Raw genomic sequence first — 26794 nt, forward strand, 5'->3', positions numbered from 1 at the left:
TCCTTATTAGCAGTTTTAAATCATTCCTGAGACAAGATGTATTGGTTTTTTTTAATTTATTTATTTAACAGAGAGAGAGAGAGAGAGAGAGAGAGATCACAAGTAGGCAGAGAGGCAGGCAGAGAGAGAGGAGGAAGCAGGCTCTCCACTGAGCAGAGAGCCGGATGTGGGGCTCGATCCCAGGACCCTGGGACCATGACCTGAGCTGAAGGCAGAGGCTTTAACCCACTGAGTCACCCAGGCGCCCCAAGATGTATTGTTTATAAACACTTACAATCACTTCCCTTTAGAGTTCATGAATCTTCATCTTCTTCTGCAGATGAAGTCACCGAAGAGAATGAGATGCCCAGAGAGTACACACAAAAAAAGAGAAAAATGGATCCTCCATATTTTAGGGTGAAAATAAGAGGAGCAATTGGCAAAGAAGACTGGAAAGAAATCATGAGATGACCCTGATAGAAGAGTGCCAGAAAACTCAGAGAAGAAAAACCAACTGCAGAGAATCAAATGCTGCAGAGAGATGAACTCTAATGAAGTCTGAATACAGTCCATTGGATTGGATAATTAGATGATGGCCAGAAATGGCAATTTCATTGACTAGGTGGAATCAGTTGCTTGACTCCCAAAGAATGAGTCAAAGGAGAAAATAAGGATAATTCTCCAGTTATGGAATGACTAAGGCACAGAAATAAAGGGCACAGCTATAAGGAATATAGTTGATGGATAATATAAGTGCATTGTGTAGTGACAGATGGTAGCTATACTTGCCGTGAGCATAGCATAATATATAAAGATACTGAATCATTATGCTGTACACCTGAAACTTATGGGACATTGTGTGTCAACTATACGTTCTCAAACTTAAAAAAATTAAGATAATTCTCATGAGGCATTTGACTCAGAAGGGAATAGGAGATATTAAGAGACAGCTAGTGGTAGACTTGTGACTGGGGATGGACTATACAGAAAATATTTGGGCATATTAGCACTGCAAGGAACAATTGAATTAAGGGAGTAAGAAAATATGGGAAAGAGCAATATCAATCAGTGGGTCAGGTTTGGGTGACTGAAGTTTAGGGGCAAAGATGATGTTAAAGATTTCAGAGCCCAGCTGGTAGCCATGAAGGTAACTGGAATATAGGATGTTCAAGAAGATTTAAGACTAAGTATTGAATTTTATCATCCATGTAGATACTAAAGTCATCCAGGATCATGGCATGACTTGGAAGTCTGTCATCCAGTTGCCAAATCCTCAACAAATTCGGAGTGACTTTGATTGGATGACAGCCAGAACAAGCTAGATGATAGTATGGACAGAAGGCTATGTCCAAAATGAAAAGTGATTTTGCTTAAACATAAAAAAGAGATGGTGTGCCAGGGGTAAAGGCAATACTGGGAATAATCTAATACTGCCTTGGAGCCCATGGACTCTGGACAATAGGAGGCAGTTTTAAACAGGCTCCTGTGAGACCTCTGTAGGCAAGGCATTGGAAGAGAGAGATCCAGAGATGAAACTTCTGGTAGGGCTAGAAGGTGGGACATGAAGTGCCACTCTATTTTTTGTTTGAGAAAGATTAAAGATGGGGGTTAGAAGAAAATCATATCCACCCTTTCCTCATTTCCTTGAAAAAGTGGAGATGACCATAACACATACAAGCCTCCAAAGGATTACCTGCATTACAGTTTAAGGATGTCCAGCATGGAAAGCAGATCTGAAATGTTGAAGAAATGGAAGCTTCTTCTAACACAAAAGAGTAGGTAGCAGCTGCTATAGTGTTGACCACGAAGTGACCTATTCTATGAAACTTCTATTTATGTGGAAGAGGAAGAAGAAGGGAAAAGGGTAAAGAAGATGACCACATCACCAGTGACTGTCTAATTTGTTAGGGTGTGTGGGGGGGAGAGTGGGGAAAACAAAGCTTTTAAGGTATTAATAAATTTAGTAGTTCTAATTAGAGACAGAGGGCACCCAAACCTTTCCTTTTAGAACTCATGGGGAATGAATTGTTCAAAAAGCTCTACTATCATCTTGGGGAAGAAACCCTGAACTTGTTTGTATCCTTTCATAAATCAAATGATATCATATATACTTGACTGTCTTGCTTATAACTTTTATTTAAAAAATTAGTTTCTTTCGAGTTCGATCGGTAGCGGGAGCGGAGAGCGGACCCCAGAGAGCCCTGAGCAGCCCCACCGCCGCCGCCGGCCTAGTTACCATCACACCCCGGGGAGGAGCCGTAGCTGCCGCAGCCGGCCCCAGTCACCATCACCGCAACCAGGAGCAGCGAGGCCGAGACCCAGCAGCCGCCCGCCCCCGCCCTCAGCGCTGCCGACACCAAGCCCGGCACCACGGGCAGCGGCGCAGGGAGCGGCGGCCCGGGCGGCCTCACATCGGCGGCGCCTGCCGGCGGGGACAAGAAGGTCATCGCAACGAAGGTTTTGGGAACAGTAAAATGGTTCAATGTAAGAAACGGATATGGTTTCATCAACAGGAATGACACCAAGGAAGATGTATTTGTACACCAGACTGCCATAAGGAAGTCCCTTCGCAGTGTAGGAGATGGAGAGACTGTGGAGTTTGATGTTGTTGAAGGAGAAAAGGGTGCGGAGGCAGCAAATGTGACAGACCCTGGTGGAGTTCCAGTGCAAGGCAGTAAATATGCAGCAGACCGTAACCATTATAGACGCTATCCACGTCGCAGGGGTCCTCCACGCAATTACCAGCAAAATTACCAGGGGAAAAGAACGAGGGATCGGAAAGTGCTCCCGAAGGCCAGGCCCAACAGCGCCGGCCCTACCGCAGGCGACGGCTCCCACCTTACCACATGAGGAGACCCTATGGGCGTCGACCACAGTATTCCAACCCTCCTGTGCAGGGAGAAGTGATGGAAGGTGCTGACAACCAGGGTGCAGGAGAACAAGGTAGACCAGTGAGACAGAATATGTACCGGGGTTATAGACCACGATTCCGCAGGGGTCCTCCTCGCCAAAGACAACCTAGAGAAGATGGCAACGAGGAAGATAAGGAAAATCAAGGAGATGAGACCCAGGGTCAGCAGCCACCTCAACGTCGGTACCGCCGCAACTTCAATTACCGACGCAGACGCCCAGAAAACCCTAAACCACAAGATGGCAAAGAGACAAAAGCAGCCGATCCGCCAGCTGAGAATTCGTCCGCTCCCGAGGCTGAGCAGGGCGGGGCTGAGTAAATGCCGGCTTACCATCTCTACCATCATCCGGTTTAGTCATCCAACACGAAGAAATGAAGATGAAATTCCAGCAATAAGAAACGAACAAAAGATTGGAGCTGAAGACCTTAAGTGCTTGCTTTTTGCCCATTGACCAGATAAATAGAACTATCTGCATTATCTATGCAGCATGGGGTTTTTATTATTTTTACCTAAAGACGTCTCTTTTTGGTAATGACAAACGTGTTTTTTAAGAAAAAAAAAAAAAAGCCTGGTTTTTCTCAATACATCTTTAAAGGTTTTTAAATTGTTTCATATCTGGTCAAGTTGAGATTTTTAAGAACCTCATTTTTAATTTGTAATAAAAGTTTACAACTTGATTTTTTCAAAAAAGTCAACAAACGGCAAGCACCCGTTAATAAAGGTCTTAAATAATTGTCAAAAAAAAATTAGTTTCTTTCATGTGTACAGCTTAAAAAAATACGTATTAGTAGCTATAGTCACTTTGATGTCCTAGTAATTCTCAGTGAAAATTTTTAAGTGAAATATAGAGGTCCATTAATGTTTCACATGGGGTTCAAACTCTTGGGCTTGGGAGGGGTGATCCAAGTAATCAGATTTTTTCTGCAAAGATCATTTTGTATTGCATGTTTTCACACTTACATCTTACAGAGTTTTAATTTAGAGCTTTGAATACTGCACAATCCGGGGAGCAGCCAGATTGACACACTAAATCTTAATGTTCCTAAATTAAAAAGTCAGTAGCTATTTGCCAACTAAATTTTCAATCTGCTACATCAATTCTTGCATAAAAACTATGCCCTCTGGAATTCTCCATTTTTATAGCTCTCTTCCTCATAATGAATAATGTATATTTGATACAGTATCCAGCTCTGCCCTTTTTACTTTAATCTTGTGTATTTATATAATTTTATAGGTGTATAATTTTCTATAAAACTAAAAAGGATTGTTACAGTGGTTACTTCCAACATAAATGGTGCATTGTAAAAACAATTATAATATTATAAATATTGCTATTGTCCTTTCACCAAAACAACCCACAACCAATTTAGAATCTGGAGCAGCCAAACTGTTCCAATATTGCTATCTTACACGTTTTATTTAAAATAGTTATGTTTTGCCCATCATTTTTATCTGATTTTTGAAACTATACACGAGCTATTGAATACCCATTTCAAAGTAGAAGCAATCATTTAAAATGAACTTGCTTCAAGTAGATCTTCCTGAAAGTTAAAAAGTGAAAGCTGTTATGTTCATTGACATTTTCTGCTATCAAAGTGCAGCACTTCAAAACAGAAAACTGAACCATAGAAGTAGCACAATTTACAGAAGAAATTGGACATAAAAGTTTTTATTGTATTTAAATAAGCTTTTTCAGATCCACCACCTTTCCCGGGACCAGTCAGGTAAAAGTCCGTCACCCCACCCATCACCTTATCTCAACTTCCTTTTACATTGGCAGTAAAATATGACAGTGTTTTCTTTTATGGCTTATTGCATTGCTATCATACTAAAAATAAGAATCCACACTCATCTCTCTAAAATAAATAAATAAATCTCTAAAAATGAAAATTCTTTCCCCATTGATTTTTTTCTTAAAGATTTTATTTATTTATCTGACAGACAGAGATCTCAAGTAGGCACAGAGGCAGGCAGAGAGAGAGGAGGACAAAGCAGACTCCCTGCCGAGCAGAGAGCCTGATGCGAGCTCGATCCCAGGACAGAGGCTTTAACCCACTGAGTCACTCAGGCGCCTTCTTCCCCACTGATTTTAATGGCAATTTTACCATACACAAAATGCTGGCATTAGTAATCATTTACAATATCCTAGTGCTTATGACATGCCAGGCATTATTCTAAATACTTTACACATATTGCTCTTACAGCAACTCTATGCAGGATGGACATTATCTCTGTTTGATGGATATGAAATATGAAATAACAAAAGTTTAAGATTTTCCCAAGGTTACACACTATAGTGCTCTCTTCTGCTGCGCACACCTTATCCTGAGCTCTGTTCTGTCCCATTATCAATCCCTCAGCAGGCATCACACTTTCATTTACTGTAACTTGTGATATCTACCAGGGAATATACTCTTCATTGTTTCTTTTCTGTTTCCTCAGTCCATCTTTAACATAAATTTCATCATTACCTTGAGAAGTTAAAAAAATATATACCTTGAATGGAACTGTATGAAATTTACAAATTTGAGGGAGAACTGGTATCTTTAGAACACTGTATCATTCCATCCAGGAACATGCCAAGACTCCTCATTTACCTGGATCTTCTTTTTATCCCCCACATTAAAATGTTATGGTTTTTGTCATTTAAGTTTCATATACTTCTTGCTGAATTTATCCAGAGACATTATATTTTTTCCATAGTTTTTCATGATATTCCCTGCCCCTTTCAAGTAAAACATCAGTCAGAAAGTTTGTGACTCATACATATCCCTCCCATCTTACTGAATTCTCTTATTTGCTTCTAAAAGATTTTCAGTTAACTAGGTTGGGTTTCGAGACATTTATTTTCTAAAGAGAAAAATAACTGTATCCATTTCTTTACACTGTCTATACTTCCTTTGGTTTCCTGTTGCATTGCTTTGATTATGATTTCCAGAACAATATAAAATAAAGTGGTAAGGCAGAAAGTATTGTTGCCCCAGTATCTGTTCTCTCCTTTGTCCATAGGAAACCCTGATTTTTACATGGACACATGACTACTCAGAATAAGAGCTACAGTTTTCCAGCATTCCTTGCAACAAAGTATAGCCATTGAAGCAATTACTAATCAATGTAAGCAAATTATGTGGTAACATCCATGAGCATCCTTTAAAAACTAGCAAATACCACATTTGTCTCCTATCCTAGTTGTCTTTTTCTCCATCCTCTGCCTTAAACTCAGATATGCTATCTGGAACTTGAGTTGTATTCTGAAAATATGAGATGGAAGACCACACCCAGATAGAAAAAATCTGGGTACCTGAAGAGGCCATGGAGTAGACCCACTCTGCCACCCTTAACAGCCCCCTCCCCTGTGTTCATTCTCTCTCTCTCTCTCAAATAAATAAATAAAATCGCTTTAAAAAAATAATGGAAATACTACTTGTGTTTCACTACTTAGTATGGTACTTACCATTGGATTCTCATGTATATTGTTTCTCAATTTAGCACAGTTTCCTTCTAATTCTAATTCATGAAGATTTTAAAATCAGAAATAACTATTACTTTTATCAAATGACTCTTCAGCATTTATTTAGATCAGCACAGTTCAACAGAACTTGCCACAATGATGGAAATGTTCCCTTCTGTGGTAATTCCACAGCCCCCAGCTGCATGTGACTACTAAGTATTTAAAATGTGGCTAGTGGGAATGAGGAACCAAATTTTTAAAATAATATAATTTCAGTTACTCAAATTTCAATTGTAATAGTTATATGTGACTAATATATACCATGTTGGACAGAGCAAACCAGATGATTATATAGATATTCTCTTTTAGTTAATAGAAGATATTTAAATAATAGGTATAGTAATGCAAAAGCAACCCTAATTCCTAGAACAAAATCTTGCTAATGCTAGATTTGACTTGCTAATATATTATTAATGTAATAATATGGAGAAAATTGCATTCACCAGGATTCCTAGGGAAAGCAATATTTGTTCAGAAGAAAGGCTTCATAAATTTCTTGGGGTGGCATATAAGACCTAGAGGGAATGTGCAAATAACAAGGATAATAGAATTTGCTCTCCATAATTGAAAGGGTATGGAATTTTAATTCCCAAATAGAAGAACTGAGAGGGACAGAATAGAGCCTGAGAGGCTGACTACTACTTAAGAAAAGAAGGAGAGAAAAATAAAACATTAGGGATACTGGGAAAAGGAACTGGGAAGAAGAGAAAGTTCAGGTAGAAATTTTTCTACAAGATTCCATATACCATGAGATATAATTCTTGCTTTGGTCTCCCCAAATTTTCAGTAAAGTCCATAAAGATCATTAATGTTGTGAGAGGTGTGTGTGTGTTATTTACTGGATGTCTTATAGATATTCTACTTTTTTGTCCTCCCAGCCATTGGTAGGATTTAATTTCCTCAACCTTTAAAATTACTTATGACATCCACTGACCAACAAATGTAAGTGGAAGTAACGTGGGTCATTTCTAGACAGAAGATTTTAATGCCTACACATGGTTTTCCATATTCACTTTTCTCTGGCATGGCTTTTGGTCATATTCCAGAAAATGGAATGTCTGGCATGTATAACCATAAATGAGGTCTATATTCAGCGAAGTCCACAGTCTACTTGTGGTAGACATGGGGTGAATGGCAAATAGCTATCTGTTGTCTTAAACCACTAAAATTTTTAGATTGTTACTACAACATAACCCAGTCTATCCTAACCAATAAGGAAATTGGTAGTATGGAGTGGAGTGCTGCTGTATTAAAAACAACAACACTAAAATATTTGGCACTGGATTAAGGAATGGGAGATAGACAGTGAAGAAAAAACACTGTTATAGCATGAAAAGATGAAAATCTATTTTATACAGTGAGAAATCACTTTATGCAAAGTAAAAACAAAAGCATACAGCAAATATGAGAATTACGTCCAGAAAAGAATTGTGGTTATACTGGTACATGAAGCTGAATGAAATCAAATAGGAAAGAAGTCATCAATGTTTCTGAGGGACTTGTACTGCAAAAGTACCACCAACCTAGGCTAAAAACAGTATGACTGAAAGACAACCACAGGTCTCAATCTTCTATGGAATAGAAAGTGGGCCAATAAAGCTGTTTGCTTCAATCAAGGACACAGTCCTTGATGCCCACTTCATATATAACTGAGGGGAATAAGAGAAGAATCTCTTAGAGGTGGAAGCTAGAACAGTGATGAAGAATGGATGATCAAGGGAGCCAACTCGGGGCTAGCTTGAGGAAAAATCCCTACATCCATAAAAGGGGCACTTTTCCTGTTACCCAACTTTTGTATATATTGAGTGTATGAGGGGCAGGTAACATTTTTAGTTCAGAAGTCTGTGGAAGCTACAGCCAGTCTTGACACAGTCTATTAGGCCTTACCTCTTTCTTTATGAAGAGACTATCACACATCACCCAGAGATTCTGAACTTTGACACTGGTGTTGTTAGACTATTGAAATTTTGAGTAGTCTCCCTTAGATAGGAAAAAAAAAAAAATGGACTTTGAATGTAGAAAGGAGAGTAAACCAAATAACTGGCAACCAGTAAGGAGTTCTCTAGTAATCATTAGGACTATTTGCAAATATTGCATTTCTTTCTACTTCCAGGATGAAGGCAAATTTGTTCTTACTTGACTTGTAAAAGTTAGATGAAACATGTGACTTGCCTTAGCCAATGATATCTAAGTAGAAATTATTGATATAGATACATGCATGTATATACATTATATATATACTATATATATACATAAATATATATACTATATATACATAAAAATTATATATACATAAATATATACATAAATCTATATTATTAGTATATTATATAGATAGGTACTTGCATATAATATGTAGACATAAATATATATAATATATATATTATACATAATATTTATATATAAAAATATTAAAATATATAAATATATATATATACAAAATCTCTCTGACAATGCATTAAGAGCCAGAATATGATTCCCCATGTCTCCTCCCTCTGCGAGCAGTCACTAAATAATTTCCAAACGGTCGACTCTCTGAAAGTCTGCATCCCTGTATGAAGAAGTCCCCAGCTGACCCTCAGCAGAGGAAGCAAGAAATAAGCTTTCATATTTTTAAACCACTATGCGTTTGGGGTTATTTGTTACCACAGCAAAACTTGTGTATCCTGACAGATATAATGTGATTGGGTTTTCTGAGTAAGCCAGAGAAGGGGGTGGGTTCTGTACTCAGTGATGCACGGCCAGATGGTGTCATCCTGAGGAGACAAGGAGGCAGATGTCTTTTGGATTATATTCAGGACATGGGCATCCATAGTCATGTACATTTATTGTTTGCCTTTTGTGCTATGATTTTTCAGTTTTTCTATTAGTTATGCTAGCCTTAAAAATGGGTAGACAAATTTTATGGGGTTTTTCCCCCACTATGATTTGGAATAGGAACTTTGGAGAGGAACAAAGGAATTACCTGTCCCTTAATTACTCTTTTAGGTTCCCTTAGAAAACCATTATGATCAAAAGTATTTCACTGAAAGGTGAAAGATACCTAAATTAAACTAGCTTTAGAGAAGGAGAAGAAAAGGAAAAAAAGAAATTTATTATTTTTCATGTAAGATATACAGCAGTAAAAAAAGAAAGAAAGAAAGAAAGAAAGAAAAAAAGAAAGAAAGAAAGAAAGAAAGAAAGAAAGAAAGAAAGAAAGAAAGAAAGAAAGAAAGGCAGACAGCAGTGACTCAAGCAATGTTGGGATCTTTCTCTTTTCTTTCTTTCTGTTTTCCTTGGCTTCCCTATCTGTATCTGAGTGTTATAGCTTTATGTGTGGGCACTCCTGTCTTAAATCTCCATCTTTCAGAGAGTTTCTGACCATGTGTCTGTCCTTGTCATTGTGTCCCTGTCCACATCCCTTTCTCTTCCTCTCCCTCTCTCTTGTCTCTCATTGTAGATGGGCTTAATTTGTGTGGGAAGGGGTATCTGTGACCCAGTTATAGATTCACATGATCCTGTTAGAAATCCAGAAAAGAACTTTTTCCATAGATGCAAATACAAAATTATAGGAAAGAATTCCTATTAACTCTATTTGGATCACATGCCGTACTTTCAAATATTCAGAGATATTTGCAAATATGATTCAACATGATGGACTTGTTTCTGTGGCCAGAAATCAGTGTACTGTGTTTCCCCACTATCATAGTATCATATAATTGAGGATGGGGAGGATTTATCCCCAAAAGAAGGAATGGTACTGATCAATGCAGGAAAAAAGAGAGAGAGAGAGAGAAAGAAGCAGGCAGAGACATAGTGGTTAGGTAAACTCCGTAGGTATCTGTCCCCCAAAATATGGGCTTAGCTCTGGAGGGGAATAAATCTTCGGCAAGATTTTTCAATTCCTTCCACAATCATTGGTCTGCCCAGGTTTTCCTAACTAGGCTTGAGTCAATTTTGATAATTTATATATTTTTAGAAAATGTAGATTTTCAACTTTATTGGCAAAAAGTTGAACAGGCTTTTCCTTAAACATCCATCAAAATGTAAGCCAATGGCATAATGCCAAGAACAAATCGGTAAAAGCTATTCTCTGGAGGACTAAAACAAAAGTATCTCAGGCTGCAGCTCTCTCTTGGTTTGGCTTAATCCAGGAATAAAATTGAGTGTCTAGAGAATGGATGGACTGCATATCCTTCAGGCAATTCTCCATATATATTACTTTTCACAATTGAGATTTTGATAGGTACTGGGCAGCAGAGATTTCTAGGTTATAACCTCTGACAAGATCTTGGAGCACAAATTATTTTACAATGCTCAATTTCATATGTTTCATTGGTCAGTCAAAATGGAGTGAGTTGACAGTCTTGTATGAAAGTTGAGACATATAAATAGGATATATCTGAGGAGAAAACACAAAGTCCGTCCATAGAATAAGTACTTATGGATAGGGCCAAGCTTTTCTCAGAACAAAACTGCTGAACAAAACACAATACAGAATGACAAGTAACATTCTGTGAGAGCTGAGAGAAGCTACCATGCCACTGTCAGATGGTACAGATAAAGCAGGTGGAAAAGAAAGCATCATTAGGGTTTCATCAAGAAAGTCATAGTGGAGATGGGCTTTGTGAGATGAGAGGGATGTCAGAGGGCAAAAGGGATGCAGATTAGCAAGAAAGAGCTTCATGAGCATGTCTGTGAATATATTTCTTTAAAGTTTACGGAATGGCTGGAGGGATAAAACAAAGGTTGGGTGAAAAGAGGAAACTGTTGTCCAGCCACAGTAGTGTAAGGAGGGCCAAGCCAAACACTGAACGATGTGGCAAGTGGCCTGAGGTACCAAAGACCCTGCAGGTCCCAGTCCCAGCTGAGCTTCCAGTGGGATTCTGCTACATGACTGACCCTAGCTACAGTCCCATAAAGCAGAGGAAGAGTACAGCTAAGCTCTGACTGAATTCAAACCAACCCTGAGAAATATTATAATGCTGTCATTTTAAGCCACTGTGTCAGGGCGTGGCCTATCCCACTAGGATACACTCCAGTCTGGAACTGCTTGCTTAAACTTGTGCTGCCCTTATACCAATGTGTGCAAAGTATTGGGCCATATCCTGACTCTCAACCAACTTTCACAAAGGTCCTATGAATTTCTTTCTTCTTTCAGAAGGAAGACCTCTGAGGTGGGGGTATGGAAGAAAAGTGAGTCCAGTACCAATGTTGTTAACTATACCGTGCCTATTAATATTCACCTTACACAAACTTTTTTCCATTTTCCCCACATAATAAAATGTGTTCCTTCATTATGATTTCAATGACACTTGGAATTACTAGATGTTATAAATCCAAGCTTCTACATTTTTTCCATTAAGATGTACATGATGGCTAACATTTCCATGAGTGAACTGTTGCATGGGCTGATCTCATAAGTTCCAAAAGCCCACTGTACTAGCTATACAATGCTCTTGTCTTTGTTTTTTAATGCAGCCCAGTTTGGAGGTGTTGAGTTCATGACTATTAGTGAAAATCTAGAATGCAATTTAAAAATATAATGTCAGGCACCTGAGTGGATAAGTGGGTTAAGCCTTCAACTCCTGATTTCAGCTCAGGTCATGATCTCAGGGTCCTGAGATGGAGCCCTGTGTTGGGGCTAAGAAGGGAGTCTGCTTGAGATTCTCTCTCTCTCTCCCTCTGCCCCTTCCGCAACTCACACACTCTATCTCAAATAAAAAAATCTTGTTTTTAAAGTATTTTATTTATTTGTTTGACATATAGAGATCACAAGTAGGCTGAGAGGCAGGCAGAGGGGTGGGGGGAAGCAAGCTCCCTGCTGAGCAGAGAGCTCGATGTGGAGCTCGATCCCAGGACCCTGAGATCATGACCTGAGCTGAAGGCAGAGGCTTTAACCCACTGAGCCACCCAGGCGCCCCTCAAATAAAAAATCTTTAAAAAATAATAATAGGGGCGCCTGGGTGGGTCAGTGGGTTAAAGCCTCTGCCTTCAGCTCAGGTCATGATCTCAGGATCCTGGGATCGAGCCCCACATCGGGCTCTCTGCTCAGCAAGAAGCCTGCTTCCCCCTCTCTCTCTGCCTGCCTCTCTGCCTACTTGTGATCTCTGTCTGTCAAATAAATAAATAAAATCTAAAAAAAAATCATCATCATCATCATAATAAATACCATGGGAAGTTTGTTGGAATAGCTCATTCCTTGATTCAACTTTACCAGACAATGGGAGAAAAAAATACTCTGATTCTTTACTTACTCCATTCCCCTCTATGTAATCTGCCTTTCTTCTTTCACCTCTAGGTAATTTAGCCTTTAACAGCCACTTGCTCTAATTCTCTATCAAAAGGCAGCATCAATTGCTCTTTCAACTGATTCTGATAGCCTCTTAAATGTCCTTCTATGATGGAAGACTGCATTTTATCAAATTACTTCTTTCTATGTCTCTCTGGCTATGAGGACATACTCTTACTCTTCCAGTTCCAGAATGAGTACACAGCAAATAGCAGGCACTTTGTAATTCTTGGCAGAACTGAAATTAAATATGAAAACTAAAAATGTTTCAGGAACTGTAAGCAATCTTCAGTGGAAGAAAATATTCTCTTGATTAATTTTCACAAGATCTTTTTAAGAAAGAGATGAATTTTGAATATACTTACTTACAAATTAATTGTAAAGCAATGGTGGAGAATAATAGAAAAATGAGAACCAGAAATAGCTCAAATATAAATATAAAAATCATGGAGAGGAAGCAAGAAGGTGGAGGAGTAGGAAACTGAAATAGCATTAGGTCCCAGGAGTTCAGCTAGATAGTTATCAAACCACTCTGAACACCTACAAACTCAATAGGAGATAGAAAAGAAGAGCAGCAATTCTAGGAACAGAAAATCAACCACTTTCAGGAGGTAGGACGCGTGAAGAAGTGAATCCAAAGCAACGGGAAGATAGACCATGGGGGGGAGGGGTCGGCAGCCGGCAAGCTGTAGAGTACAAAATCAGAACTTTTAGAAGTCTGTTCCACTGAGGGACGTCGCTCCAGAGGTTACGCAGGTGTGGAGCCCTCGTGGGGACAATGTGGTCTCAGGACCCGTGGGGTCACAGAAAGATCTGGGGTGTCTGACTGTGGCAGAGCTACCAGGTATTGGAGTGGGGAAGCTGGCTATAAAGATGAAGCCAAAGAGTGAGCTCTCAGCTTGGGGTTACCTTAAACCATGATCCAAGGCACAGCCGGGCTACTGCTCTTTGAACAGAGACCCCACAAGTGGCAGATCCAGAGAGACCCCCTCCTTCCTCTTTGAGGAGGACAGGTGCAGGAGCGTGAGGCAGGAATCTGCTGGGTTTGGAAACTCACTGTGTGCCAGTGACAGAAGCACTCGGTCACAGGCCGGGTAAGCATGGAGTGGGTGGGAGAAGAGAAGGATTGACTGCTTTTCCCTGAGGGCACACTGAGGAGTGGGGTCCCAAGCTCTCGGTTCCTCCAGGCTGGAGATTAAGAGGCCACCATCTTCATTCCCATCCTCCCAAGCCCTACGGAAAGTGTTCAGGGAACAAAAGCTACCAAGAGCGAATGTGAGCAGATTACTTAGTCTGGTCCCCAGCAAGGGCTGTGCAATTCCGCCTTGGGCAAAGACATTTGAGAATCACTGCAACAGGCCCCTCTCCAGAAGATCAGCAAGAACATTCAACCAAGACCAAGTTCACCAATCAACCAGAACTCTGTAACTCCAGAGCTAAGAGAAAGCAATCTATAGAATTCATGGCTTTCCCCCCATGATTCTTCAGTCTTGCAAAGTTAAATTTTTAAATTTTATTTCTTTCTTATTCTATTTTTTTAACTTTTCCTCTTTCCTTTCTAAACAATTTTTTAACTATTTTATCAATACCTTTAAAAAAAAACTTTTTAAATTTTCATTGTTAAAGTCATATCTTATCCCTTCATTGCATTTAACCTTATTTTTTGTATACATGTAGGTTATTTTCTTTAAAATTTTGGGATATAATTTCTTCTAATAGATCAAAATATACCCTAAATCTAGCTCCAACCTAATCACATTCTTTCCTCTTTTTCTTTTTCTAATCAACTTATCTTATTAATTCTATATACCAGCATATCTGACAATCTGGAAGAAATGGAGGCACACCAAGAGACATATACACTACCAAAACTGAACCAGAAGGAAATAGAAAACCTGAACAGACCCATAACCAGTAAGGACATTGAAGCAGTCATCAACAATCTCCCAACAACAAGAGCCTAGGGCCAGATGGCTTCCCAGGGGAATTCTACCAAACATTTTAAGAAGAATTAATACCTATTCTCCTGAAACTGTTCCAAAAAATAGAAATGGAGGGAAAACTTCCAAACTCATTTTATGAGGCCAGCATCACCTTGATTCCAAAACCAGACAAAGATCTCAGCAAAAAGGAGAATTACAGACCAATATCCTTCTCACCAAAATACAATAAAAGCAATAGTATCCAACAGTATGGAGGGCACATTGCATGGAGCACTGGGTGTAGTACATAAACAATGAATTTGGGAACACAGAAAAAAAAATAAAAAAAAAATAAAAATTTTTAAAAAGATAAAAAAAGGATTATTTACCACGACCAAGGGGGATATATTCCTGGGCTGCAAGAATGAGTCAACATCCACAAATCAATCAATGTGATACAATACATTAATAAAAGAACAAGGACCTGGTGATACTCTCAATAGATGCAGAAAAAGCATTTGACAAAGTATAGCATGCTTTCTTAAAGATTTTTAATTTATTTATTTGAAAGACAGATCACAAGTAGGCAGAGAGGCAGGCAGAGAAAGAGAGAGAGGAGGAAGCAGGCTCCCCGCTCAGCAGAGAGCCCGACGCGGGGCTCGATCCCAGAACCCCGGGACCATGACCTGAGCTGAAGGCAGAGGCCTTAACCCACTGAGCCACCCAGGAGCCCCTACAGCATGCTTTTTGATTAAAGCTGTTCACAGTGTAGGGATAGGAGGTACGGACCTCACTATCATAAAATCCATCTATGAAAAACCCACAGCCAATATCATTCTCAATGGGGAAAAACTGAGAGCTTTCCCCTTAAGGTCAGGAACATGGCAGGGCTGTCCACTATCACCACTGCTATTCAACATAATACTAGAAGTTGTAGCCTCAGCAATCAGACAACAAAAAGAAATTAAAGGCATCCGAATCAGCAAAGAAGAAGTCAAACTCTCACTCTTTGCAGATGGTATGATACTTTATGTGGAAAACCCAAAAGACTCCATTCCAAAATGCTAGAACGCATATAGGAATTCAGTAAAGTGTCAGGATATAAAATCAATGCACAGAAATCAGTTGCATTTCCAATAGCAAGACAGAAGAAAGAGAAATTAAGGAGTTGATCCTATTTACAACTGTACCCAAAACAATGAGATACCTAGGAATAAACCTAACTAAACAGGTAAGAACCTGTACTCAGAGAACTATAAAGGACTCTTGAAAGAAATGGAGGAAGACACAAAGAAATGGAAAAACGTTCCATGCTCATGAACTGGAAGAACAAATATTGTGAAAATGTCTACACTACCTAATGTAGTCTACACATTTAATGGAATCCCTATCAAAATACCATCAATTTTTTTCAAAATGGAACAAATAATCCTAAAATTTATAGGGAACCAGAAAAAAACCCAAATAGCCAGAGGAATGTTGAAAAAGAAAGCCAAAGTTGGTGGCATCACAATTCTAGACTTCAAGCTCTATTACAAAGCTGTCATCCTCAAGAGAGTATGGTACTGGCACAAAAACACATAGATCAATGGAACAGAATAGAGAGCCCAGAAATAGACCCTCAATTCCATTGTCAACTAATCTTCTACAAAGCAGGAAAATATGTCCAATGAAAAAAAGACAGTCTCTTCAACAAACGGTTTTGGGGAAGTTGGACAGCCACATGCAGAAAATGAAATTGGACCATTTCCTTACACCACACATAAAAATAGACTCAAAAATGGATGAAAGACCTCAATCTGAGACAGAAATCCATCAAAATCCTGGAGAAGAACACAGGTAGCAGCCTCTTCAATCTCAGTCACAGCAACTTCTTCCTAGAAACATCGCCAAAGGCAAGGGAACCAAGGGCAAAAATGAACTATTGGGACTTCATCAAGATAAAAAGTTTTTGCACAGCAAAGTAAACAGTCAACAAAACCAAAAAACAACTGACAGAATGGAAGAAGATATTCACAAATGACATCTCAGATAAAGGGCTAGTATCCACAATCTATAAAGAACTTAGCAAACTCAACAGCCAAAGAACAAATGATCCAATCAAGAAATGGGCAGAATACATGAACAGACATTTATGCAAAGAAGACCTCCAGATGGCCAATAGACACATGAAAAGGTGCTCAACATCACTCGGCATCAGGGAAATACAAACCAAAACCACAGTAAGATACCACCTCACACCAGTCATAATGGTTAAAATTAACAAGTCAGGAAATAGACAGATGCTGGTGAGTTTGCCAAAAAAAGGGACCCATCCTACACTGTTAGGGGAAATGCAAGCTGGTGCAGCCACTCTGGAAAACAGCATGGAGGTTCCTCAAAAAGTTGAAAATAGAGCTACCCTATGACCCAGCTATCTCACTACTGGGTATTTACCCTAAGGATAAAAATGTAGTGATCTGAAGGGGCACGTGCACCTGAATGTTTATAGCAGCAATGTCCACAATAGCCAAACTGTGGAAAGAACCTAGATGTCCATCAACAGATGAATGGATAAAGAAGAAGTGGTATATATATACAATGGAATAGTATGCAGCCATCAAAAGAAATGAAATCTTGCCATTTGCAACAACATGGATGGAACTAGAGGGTATTATGCTGAGTGAAATAAGTCAATCAGAAAGACAATTATCATATGATCTCTCTGATATGAGGAATTTGAGAGCCAGAGCAAAGGGTTTTGGGGGGTAGACAAGGAAAAAATGAAACAAGATGGGATCAGGAAGGAGACAAACCATAAGAGACTCTTAATCTCACAAAACAAACTGAGGGTTGCTGGGGGTGGGGGGTAGAGATACAGTGGTGGGGTTATGGACAGGGGAGGGTATGTGATATGGTGAGTGCTGCAAAGTATGTAAGCCTGATGATTCACAGACCCATACCCCTGGGGCAAATAATACATTTTATGTTCATAAAAAATATATAAAAATCGTGACTAATTCTCAAACATAATTAATAATACAATGACAAATCAATTGCTTTTTTAGCTTTCTAGTATCCACTATTCTTTCTAGAACTTGAAATCCAGTTTATAATTTGATTCTAGAAGCAAATACTATATTCCAGGTCAGTATATTATCTATTAGGGGATCCTCCATCATTAACTTCAAGGCAAGGTCTTAGTTGTCAGGAGAATGGAGGAAAAGAAAGCAAAATAACTGACCAGTTAGGACTTTCCTCCTTTTATCTATCTTTATGGCCACAGAAGATATAGAGATAAATCAGAGATTGGAGACAATGATTATTAAAGTTCCAGTTAGAATCTTCAGACAACTCAGAAGCTATTATAGTCACCAAAACAAAAATGGATATTAATGGAAAGAATAATCCATGGAATTTCTGAAAGGGAATAGTTCTACCAGCAATCCCAAAGCCTGACTGACATAGCACCCAAATTCATAGCCATATTTCCAGGAAGATACCCACTGGTAGAGCAGAACAGCAGTGTTAGACTAAGCTGAGATCTCACATGGATTTTGTCAGCCATCTTTTAAATGGCCTTTATTAAAACAGAATTTACATGATAAACCACTTATTATAAATATGCCATTATAAGAGTTTTGATACTTGATAACTACCACAATTAGTAATCATCATTACTATCCACACATAGAACAATTCCTCACCCAGAAAAATATTGAGTATCTCTTTGCAGTCAATCCCACCTCATTCCTAGACCTAGGAAATCACTCATCTACTCTCTCTCTCCCAGTAGGTTAGTTTTGTATTTTCTAGAATGTCAAGCAATAGAATCACACAGTACATATACTTCTTTGGCTTCTTTGCTGCATATATTTTTAAGAGTTTTCCATGTCATTATGTGTTCTTTTGTCTTTATTATTGAGCAATATTTCACCGTACAGTTGTACCTCAGTTTGTTTATTCACTCGCTTGCTGATGGACCTTTGAGATGTTTTCAGTTTGGTGGTATTATGACTAAATTTGCTATGAATTTCAGGGGTGAGGCTTTGTGTTGACATATATTTCTACTTATCTTAGGTAAATACCTATGCGTGGAATTATCTGATGATTTGACAACTGTATGCTTAAACTGTAAAACTGTTTTCCAAAGTGTGTGTACTATCAGACACCCCTTCCAGCAATGTATCAGTTACAGATGTTTCCCATCTTCAACACTTGATACTGTTAATCTTCATTTTTTTTTAAGGCATTCTAGGGGGTGAGAAGTCCTCTATCACTGTAGTTTTAGTTTGCATTTTCCTGATGACTAATAACGCTGAGCATCTTTTTATGTATCTTATTGGCCATTTATCTATCTTTTTTTTTTTTGCCAATTATCTGTCCAAATCCTCTGCTCATTTTATTATTGGATTGTCCTCCTGTTTTCGAGTTATAAGAGTTCTTTATATATTCTGGACACAGTTACCTTTTTCATGAATACTGAAAACAATTTCTCCCAGTCTGTGGTATGCCTTTCATTTCTTCAGTGGTTTCTTTGAAAGAATAAAAGGTTTTAATTTTGATGAAGTCCAATTTATCTTTTTAAAAAGAATTTATGGTTTGTACTATCAAAGAAATGATTGCCTACTCCAAGGTCATACTGATTGTCTCCTCTACTTTCTTCGAAAAGTTCTATAGTTTTGGCTTTTACATTTGGAGCTATGATCCATTTCAAAATGATCTTTGTATATAATGTGAAGTACATGCTGAGAGTCATTTTATTCCTGTGGATATCCTGTTATTCCAATACCACTTGTTGAAATATTAGCAACAGACCCATTGAATTACCTTGAAATCATAATCAAAACTCAATTTATAATCAATCTGTGTGTATACTATAATTACATAATTACATGTCTGTGTAATTATATACTCCTATATAATTCTATATTTCTATATAATTATAATTAATATGTGTACATATATCCAGACTCTCTATTCTATTCCATTGACTATTCTTATTCTATTATTCATGATATATCTAAGGTTCTGTAACTTTATGGCATCTTGAAATTAGACAGTGTAAGTTTTTTAACTTGATTATTTTTCAAGATTGTATTCAACATGCTAGATTTCCTGCATTCCATAGAAATTTGATAATAAATTTGTCAATATCTACAAAAGAAAGGCCACAGTAATTTTGATTGGGATTATGTTGAATAGAACAATCTGTAAAATCTTGAAATTGTAATAGCTCTGATTCCCCCAACCCATGAACCTGATACACATCTCCATGATATACATGAACCTGACATGCATCTCCATTTGTTCAGATCTTTAATTTTCCTAAGCAATAAATGGTAATGATTTAGGTACAAATATTCAATATATTTTGTTAAATTTATTTTTATGTACTTTATTTTTGTGCTATATACATAGTATTTGTTTTTTTTTTCCAATTGTTCCTTACTCATATAAAAAATTCAATAGAGTCTTGTATATTGAATTTGTGTCATGCCATCTGGCTAACTTCACTTATTCTAGTAGCTTTTTTGCAGACTCATTAGGATTTTTTAAATATACTATCATATTTTCTGCAAATAGAAAGCTTTGTTTCTCTTCTCCAATCTATATAACTGTTATTTATTTCTCTTGCCTGTTGCAACAGCTAAGATCTCCAGGAAAATGGTGAATAAAGGTGGTAAAAGCTACACCCTTGCCTACTCCCAATCTTAGAGGGAAGGCATCCAGTCTTTCACTGGTAAACATAATGTAGTTGCAAGTTCTTCAGTCTCCCTTTATCAGGATAAAAAAGTGTTCTATTTTTAGTGCCAGGATTTTTAAAACTAATTATTAAGTGTTGATTCTGTAGCACTTTTACTGTACCTACGGCAGTAATAATCTGATTTTCCACTCTTATTATTCTTTTAATACAGTGAATTACATTAACTGATTGTTGAAAGCTAAACTAATCATGCATGTCTGGGATAAATCTCCTTTGGTCATGAGGTATTATCCTATTTCTATATTGCTGGGTTTGATTTACTAATATTTTGTCAAAAATTGTTCTGTGTTCCTGAGGGATTTGGGCCTTTAACTTCATTATTTTTTGATGCTTTTGTTTTCAGGGAAATTCTGGCATCATAAAATGACACAGGAAGTGTTCCCATCTCTTCTATTTTCTGGAAGCTTTTATGTATGACCAGTATGATTCTTTGTTAAATTTTTGATAAAATTCACTAGGAAGTCCATCTGAGACTACAGTTTTCTTTGTGGGAAGGCTTTTAATCATAAATTCAAAATTTTTAAAAGATACAATATTACTCAAATTTTATCTTTCTTTTTTTATTATTTGTGACTTTCACTTACTTATATTTTAATTTCCATTTTAGCAATTCATTTCTGTCACTTAAGTCTATTTTTATCTGGTGTATCTTTGTAGGGACTTGTATAAGATATATACTTAGGCATGAAACTTGAGGATTTGTTTATCCTAGTGTATCTTTATTTTCTTTTACATTAACCTCTGCTTTTATTATACTTTTACATTTTTTTGTTTGTTTCTTTGGTTTTATTCCATTTTTTTTTTTCAAACTGTGTGCTTTCCTTCTTGATATTCAACCTTTTTTCTTTTTTTTAAAAGATTATTTATTTATTTATTTGGCAGATAGAGACACGGAGAGAGAGAGGAAACACAAGCAGGGGGAGCAGGAGAGGGAGAAGCAGGCTTCTTGCTTAGCAGGGAGCCCGATGTGGGCCTCGGTCCCAGGACACTGGGATCATGACCTGAGCCGAAGGCAGCCATTTAATGACTGAGCCACCCAGGCACCCTCAACCTTTATTTTTCTTTAGAAAGCATTTATTACTATAAATTTCCCTCTAAATACCTCTCTTGTTCATCCCTCAAGTTTTATTAATGTTTTCATTACCATTGAGTTCTGAGCCTATTTAATCATCATTATTTCTTTTGATTTAGAATTACTTAGAAATACATATTTTTAAATGTTCAAATGCATTATGTTTGCTCTCTTTACATTTTTGTTATTGATTTTATACTAGATTGCATTGCTGACAGAAAATATGAGCTGTATGATACTTGTGTTTTGCAATCTGTTGAGGCTTAGTTTATAACATAGTCTATAATCAGGTTGGTTGCTTTGTTCCTTATGTTCTCAAAAAGAATATACATTCTTTAATCACTGGTTCTATAAACCAAAGTTCCCTCTGTATCTATTAATCAAGGTTGCTAAATATATAATTCAAGTCTTCCATATATTCATTACACTTTTGGTCTACAACTCAAATATTGCATTTGTTCACTTTTATGTTATTACATCAATTTGGCTCTCTATATTTTGAGACTTTATGAATTTTATACTGCATTTTACGTATTTTAGTGAGTTCTGTAAAGTTAGAATTTCCCGTTGAAATTATCATTATGGTGTGACTCTATCTTTAACAATACTTTTTGTCTTATATTCTACTTTATTTTTTTTTTAAAGATTTTTATTTATTTGTCAGAGACAGAGGGAGAGAGAGTGAGCGTGCACAGGCAGACAGAGAGGCAGGCAGAGGCAGAGGGAGAAGCAGGCTCCCTGCCGAGCAAGGAGCCCGATGTGGAACTCGATTCCAGGACCCTGGGATCATGACCTGAGCCGAAGGCAGCTGCTTAACCAACTGAGCCACCCAGGCATCCCTATTCTACTTTAATATTGACACAGACTCCAACATTTTTTGGCCAGTATACATTTTTAAATTATTTTTATTCTTTTACTTTCAATCTTTATTAGTCTTTATGTTTCAGGTGTGTCTCTTACAAACAGGCAAATTGAGTTTGCCTGTTTGTATCTAATAGTCTCTGTCTGTTAGCTGATGAGTCTGGCAGGTTTATAGATATTATTTATTACCTGGACTTGTTTCTATCATCTTACTTGTGCTTCTTACTTTGTTGTATTTTTGTATGTTTCTTTACTTCTTCAGGCAAATTATTGGTTTACTATCATTTTTAAGAAATCTGGGGGTTAAAGATACATAACACCAGTTTGCCTTTTAAATCACTTTTAAGTGTACAATTCAGTGACATTAATTACATTCACAATGTTGTGCAACCATCACCATTATCTATTTCCATCACCTGAAACAGAAACTCTGTAACTGTTAAGCAGTAACTCCCTCAGTCCTCCCTTCTTCCAGCCCCTGGTAAACTTCCCTATTTTCTGTGTCTATGAATTTACCTACACTTGCTATTTCACTTAAGTGGAATCATACCATCTTTGTCCTTTGGTGTCTGGTTCACTCAGCAAAAAATCTTCCAGGTTCATCCATGTGATAGCATAAGCAGAACTACTTTCCTTAATAATATTTCAATTATCTATATACTGTATTTTACTTACCCACTTATCGGTTTATGAACATTTGGGTTGTTTCCACCATCTGGCTATTCTGAATAATGCTGTAATGAACAAAGGTCTACAAATAACTGCTTGAGTCTCTGCTTGCGATTATTTGAGCTATATACCTAGGAATAGAATTGCAGTTTGCTTGCTTATTTGGTTGTTTCCTTCTACTGATTAGAAATTACAGACTCCATATCTATTCTTTATTAACTTTTAAACAATATTTTGCATTCATTATAACTAATCATGTCTACAGTGAGTATTTTAACTCCCTCCAAATAACACAAAGAATTTGGAAACTTAACTCATAGCCTCCTTCCTGACTTACATAGATTTATTGTCCAGAATTAGGTTCTGTGTTCCTTTTTAACCCCACAAAGTATTTATTATCATTATTATTACTGGTAAGCTGATATGACACAAATTAAATAACAACCACTAAAAGAGTATAAATAGAGCACATAACTTAAAAAACAGGAGATTAAATAAGTAAAATCTTGATGGAAATCTTTCAGTTTAAAAATATTCTGATTCTTGGGACGCCTGGGTGGCTCAGTTGGTTAAGCAGCTGCCTTCGGCTCAGGTCATGATCCCAGCGTCCTGGGATCAAGTCCCACATCGGGCTCCTTGCTCCGCAGGGAGCCTGCTTCTCCCTCTGCCTCTGCCTTCCACTCTGTCTGCCTGTGCTTGCTCTCACTCTCTCTCTCTCTCTGACAAATAAATAAATAACATCTTAAAAAAAAAATATTCTGATTCTTTAAAGTTAGCCACTACATAAAAATAAAAAAATAAAAATTTAAAATCCTCCCATGGTGAGTGCTGTGAACTGTGTTAAGACTGATGAATCACAGACCTGTACCCCTGAAACAGATAATACATTATATGTTAATAAAAAAATTTTTTAATTCTCAAAAAAAAAAAACCACTCAAACTTTCAATACTGTGCAGAGCAAACAAAGTACAAGGGTGACAAATTTCAGCTCCAGTTTAAAATCTATGATGTAAGTTGACATTGCCATAATGTCTAACTCTGGTTTGTTCATACCTGTGTACTGATAAAAAATGATATATCATTTACCTTGACTATACTAGTCAGTTTCTGAACTATGCCATCTTAAAGTACCTTAAATTCTTTCTTCGATGCATTGCTTGTGGCTCAGTGGACCGATACGGCTCAACCACTTCACTGGTCAGTATTTGGTCCTCAAGTGCCTAGCACATGGCAGCCCAGTCCCAGGTCCTGGAGACACATCACTGAACACAAAGACAAAAATGAATGCCATCAGAGTTGAACAGGTATCTCCAAAGAAGACATACAAATACATGGGAAAATGCTCGTTGATACTAATCATTAGGGAAATGCAAATCAAAACCACAAGTCACCACCTCACATTCATCAGGATGGCTATAATTAAAAAAACAACAACAACAGAAAATAACAAGTGTTGATAAGGATGTAGAGAAGTGGGAACCCTTGTGCACTGTAGGTAGGAATGTAAAATTGTGCAACCATTGTGGAATACAGGATTGTGGTTCCTCGAAAATTAAAAATAGAACTACCATTTAAAAAAATAGGACCACCACAGGACCCACCAACTCCACTTTTGGGTGCAGCCTCAAAAGAAATGAAATCAGTCTTTTTTTTTTCCCCTTAAGATTTTATTTATTTATTTGAGAGAGAGAGAGAAAACACGAGCAGGGGAGGGGCGGATGGAGAAGTAGACTCCCTGTTGAGCAGGGAACCTGATACAGGGCATGATCCCAGCACCCTGGGATCATGACCTGAGCCAAAGGCAAACACTTAACCAACTGAGCCAACCAGGTGCCCTGAAATCAGTCTTGAGGAGATATTTGTGCACTTATGTTTATAGAAGCATTATTTAAATTAGCCAAACCATGGAAGCAATGCAAGTATCCATAGAAAGATGAGTAGATAAGCAAAATGTGATAATATACATACACTGGAATGTTACTCAGCCTCCCAAAGGAATGAAATTCTGACACATGCTATAACCCAGATAAATCTTTAGGACTTTATGCTAAGTGAAATAAGCCAGTCACAAAAAGAAACTATATGACTCTCCTCATATGAGGTCTTTAAAGTTGTCAAAATCATAGAGACAGAAAGTTTGGTGGTTCCCAGGGCCTGGTAGAATGGGGCAGAATGGGGAGTCAGCATTTAATGGTAATAGAGTTTCGATTTTACAGGATGAAGAATTCTGGAGATGGATGGTAGTGATGGTTGTACAACATGAATGTTCTTAACACCACTGAACAGTACATTTTAAAAAGGTTAAGAAAAAAAAAGATGGTTAAGATAATAAATTTTATGTATGTTTTTTACAATAAAAAAATGAAAAAAAAAATTTCATGAAGGAGTTCACACATACTCAGGAAGAAAGGAAATGAGCAACTAAAACATGTACTAAGCCAAACAGTGAAAGTGTCCTAGAGAAAAGCAAAACAGGGAAAGAAGATGGGGGATGCTAGGGAAAGGGGCTGGGTGGTTGCAGACTTACTCAAGGAGGTCATGTTTGAGCAAAGACCTCCCCTAACTCTACACTCCCTTTCTTAGAGAATTGCTGTGGGGAGGGAGTCTCTGAGTCAGGACTACATTTCCCAGCCCTCCTGGTATCTAGATATAGCTGCATAAGTGATTCTCACCACTGGAATTTGAGTAGACATGCTTTCTCTTACCTCTGAGCCAGGGTTTTATGAATCTGATATGGCTTCTCCACTGGCTCTTCCCTTTTCTGCCAATGGAAGCAGAGGACTCTGAGGCTTCAAATAGTGCTGCCCAAGAAAAATATAATGTGAACTATTTATGTTATTTTTAATTTTCCAATAGCTATAATAATAATACATTTTTTAAAGGGTAAATTCATTTTAATGATGCATTTTTGAACCCAATATTTCCAACAATTTTTTCAACATATATCCAAGATAAAAAATATTAATGAGGTCCTTTATATTTTTTTTCTTTCAAAATCCATTGTATGTTTTACACTTACAGCACTATTAGCCATTTTTCAAGTCCTCAGTAGCCACATGGGGCACCACATTGAACAGTGGAAGTCTAGACGATGGTGGAGCCATAGATGAAAAGAGGTGGGTCCCTGACTCTCCATACGGGGGACTGCCACCCATCAATCAGGAACACCCACTTGTATCATCACGTGAGGGAAAAATAAACTTCCTTTGTGTGCATCTTCCAAAGGTTTGAGATTCACTGGTTGCAGAAATGGATTCTTTGAAGTGGTATAGAACATAAAAAACTGAAATATAGAGCATTGGCTTATCAGTCAAATAAGAGGTAGCACAAAAGAGACATTAGAAGCTGGAAATCAGAGACTCATGTTATATGCTTGTGAAAAGCAGTGACCCTGTAGCATTATAGTCACTGAAAAGAGCAAGAATGCCAACAGACGCTGTGGTAGTCTGCTCGGGCTGCCAATAAAAAATACAACAGACATGGTGGCTCTCATAACAGAAATCAATTTTCTCACAGTTTTTGTGGCTGGAAGTCCAAGATCAACCCCAGCAGGGTTGGTTTCTGGTAAGAACCTACTCCTTGGCTTTCAGAGAGCTGCCTTCTTTGTGTCCTCACGAGGTCTTCTCTTCCATATATGTGTGCTCCTGGTATCTCTTCCTTTTCTTACAAGAACCCTAGTGCTATTGGATTGGGTTCCCACCATTATTTTCTCATTTTACCTTAATTACCTCCTTACGGTCCCTGTGTCCACATATAGTCACACTGAATTTGAGAGACACAATTCAGTTCATAAAATATACCTCAGGCTCCTCTCTGCACTGAACAGAGGACAAGTAAGAAATTGTTCAGG

At 37.7% G+C, this 26794-nt stretch overlaps 1 protein-coding gene and 1 pseudogene across 7 annotated transcripts in view; one reads left to right on the forward strand and one right to left on the reverse strand.

Annotated features, from left to right (window-relative positions):
* The window catches only part of LOC309869393 (uncharacterized protein), a 138774-nt gene that overhangs the window by 99890 nt on the left and 12090 nt on the right, over positions 1–26794 (reverse strand). For 5 of the 6 annotated variants that reach the window (XR_014314150.1, XM_082740408.1, XM_082740409.1 and 2 more), the window contains 2 exons: positions 25650–25745; positions 24076–24206 (listed from right to left, as the gene is read on the reverse strand). The gene's annotated coding sequence lies outside the window, so the exon portion shown is untranslated. The remainder of the gene's footprint in view (positions 1–24075; positions 24207–25649; positions 25746–26794) is intronic. The other variant, XM_082740407.1, reaches the window with a different exon arrangement.
* LOC309870217 (Y-box-binding protein 1 pseudogene) lies at positions 1121–3637 on the forward strand (annotated as a pseudogene). The gene is made up of 2 exons: positions 1121–1126; positions 2242–3637. The product of its transcript is annotated as a Y-box-binding protein 1 pseudogene (transcript).

Source organism: Mustela nivalis, assembly GCF_964662115.1.
Source record: "Mustela nivalis genome assembly, chromosome: 7".
NCBI lineage: Eukaryota > Metazoa > Chordata > Mammalia > Carnivora > Mustelidae > Mustela > Mustela nivalis.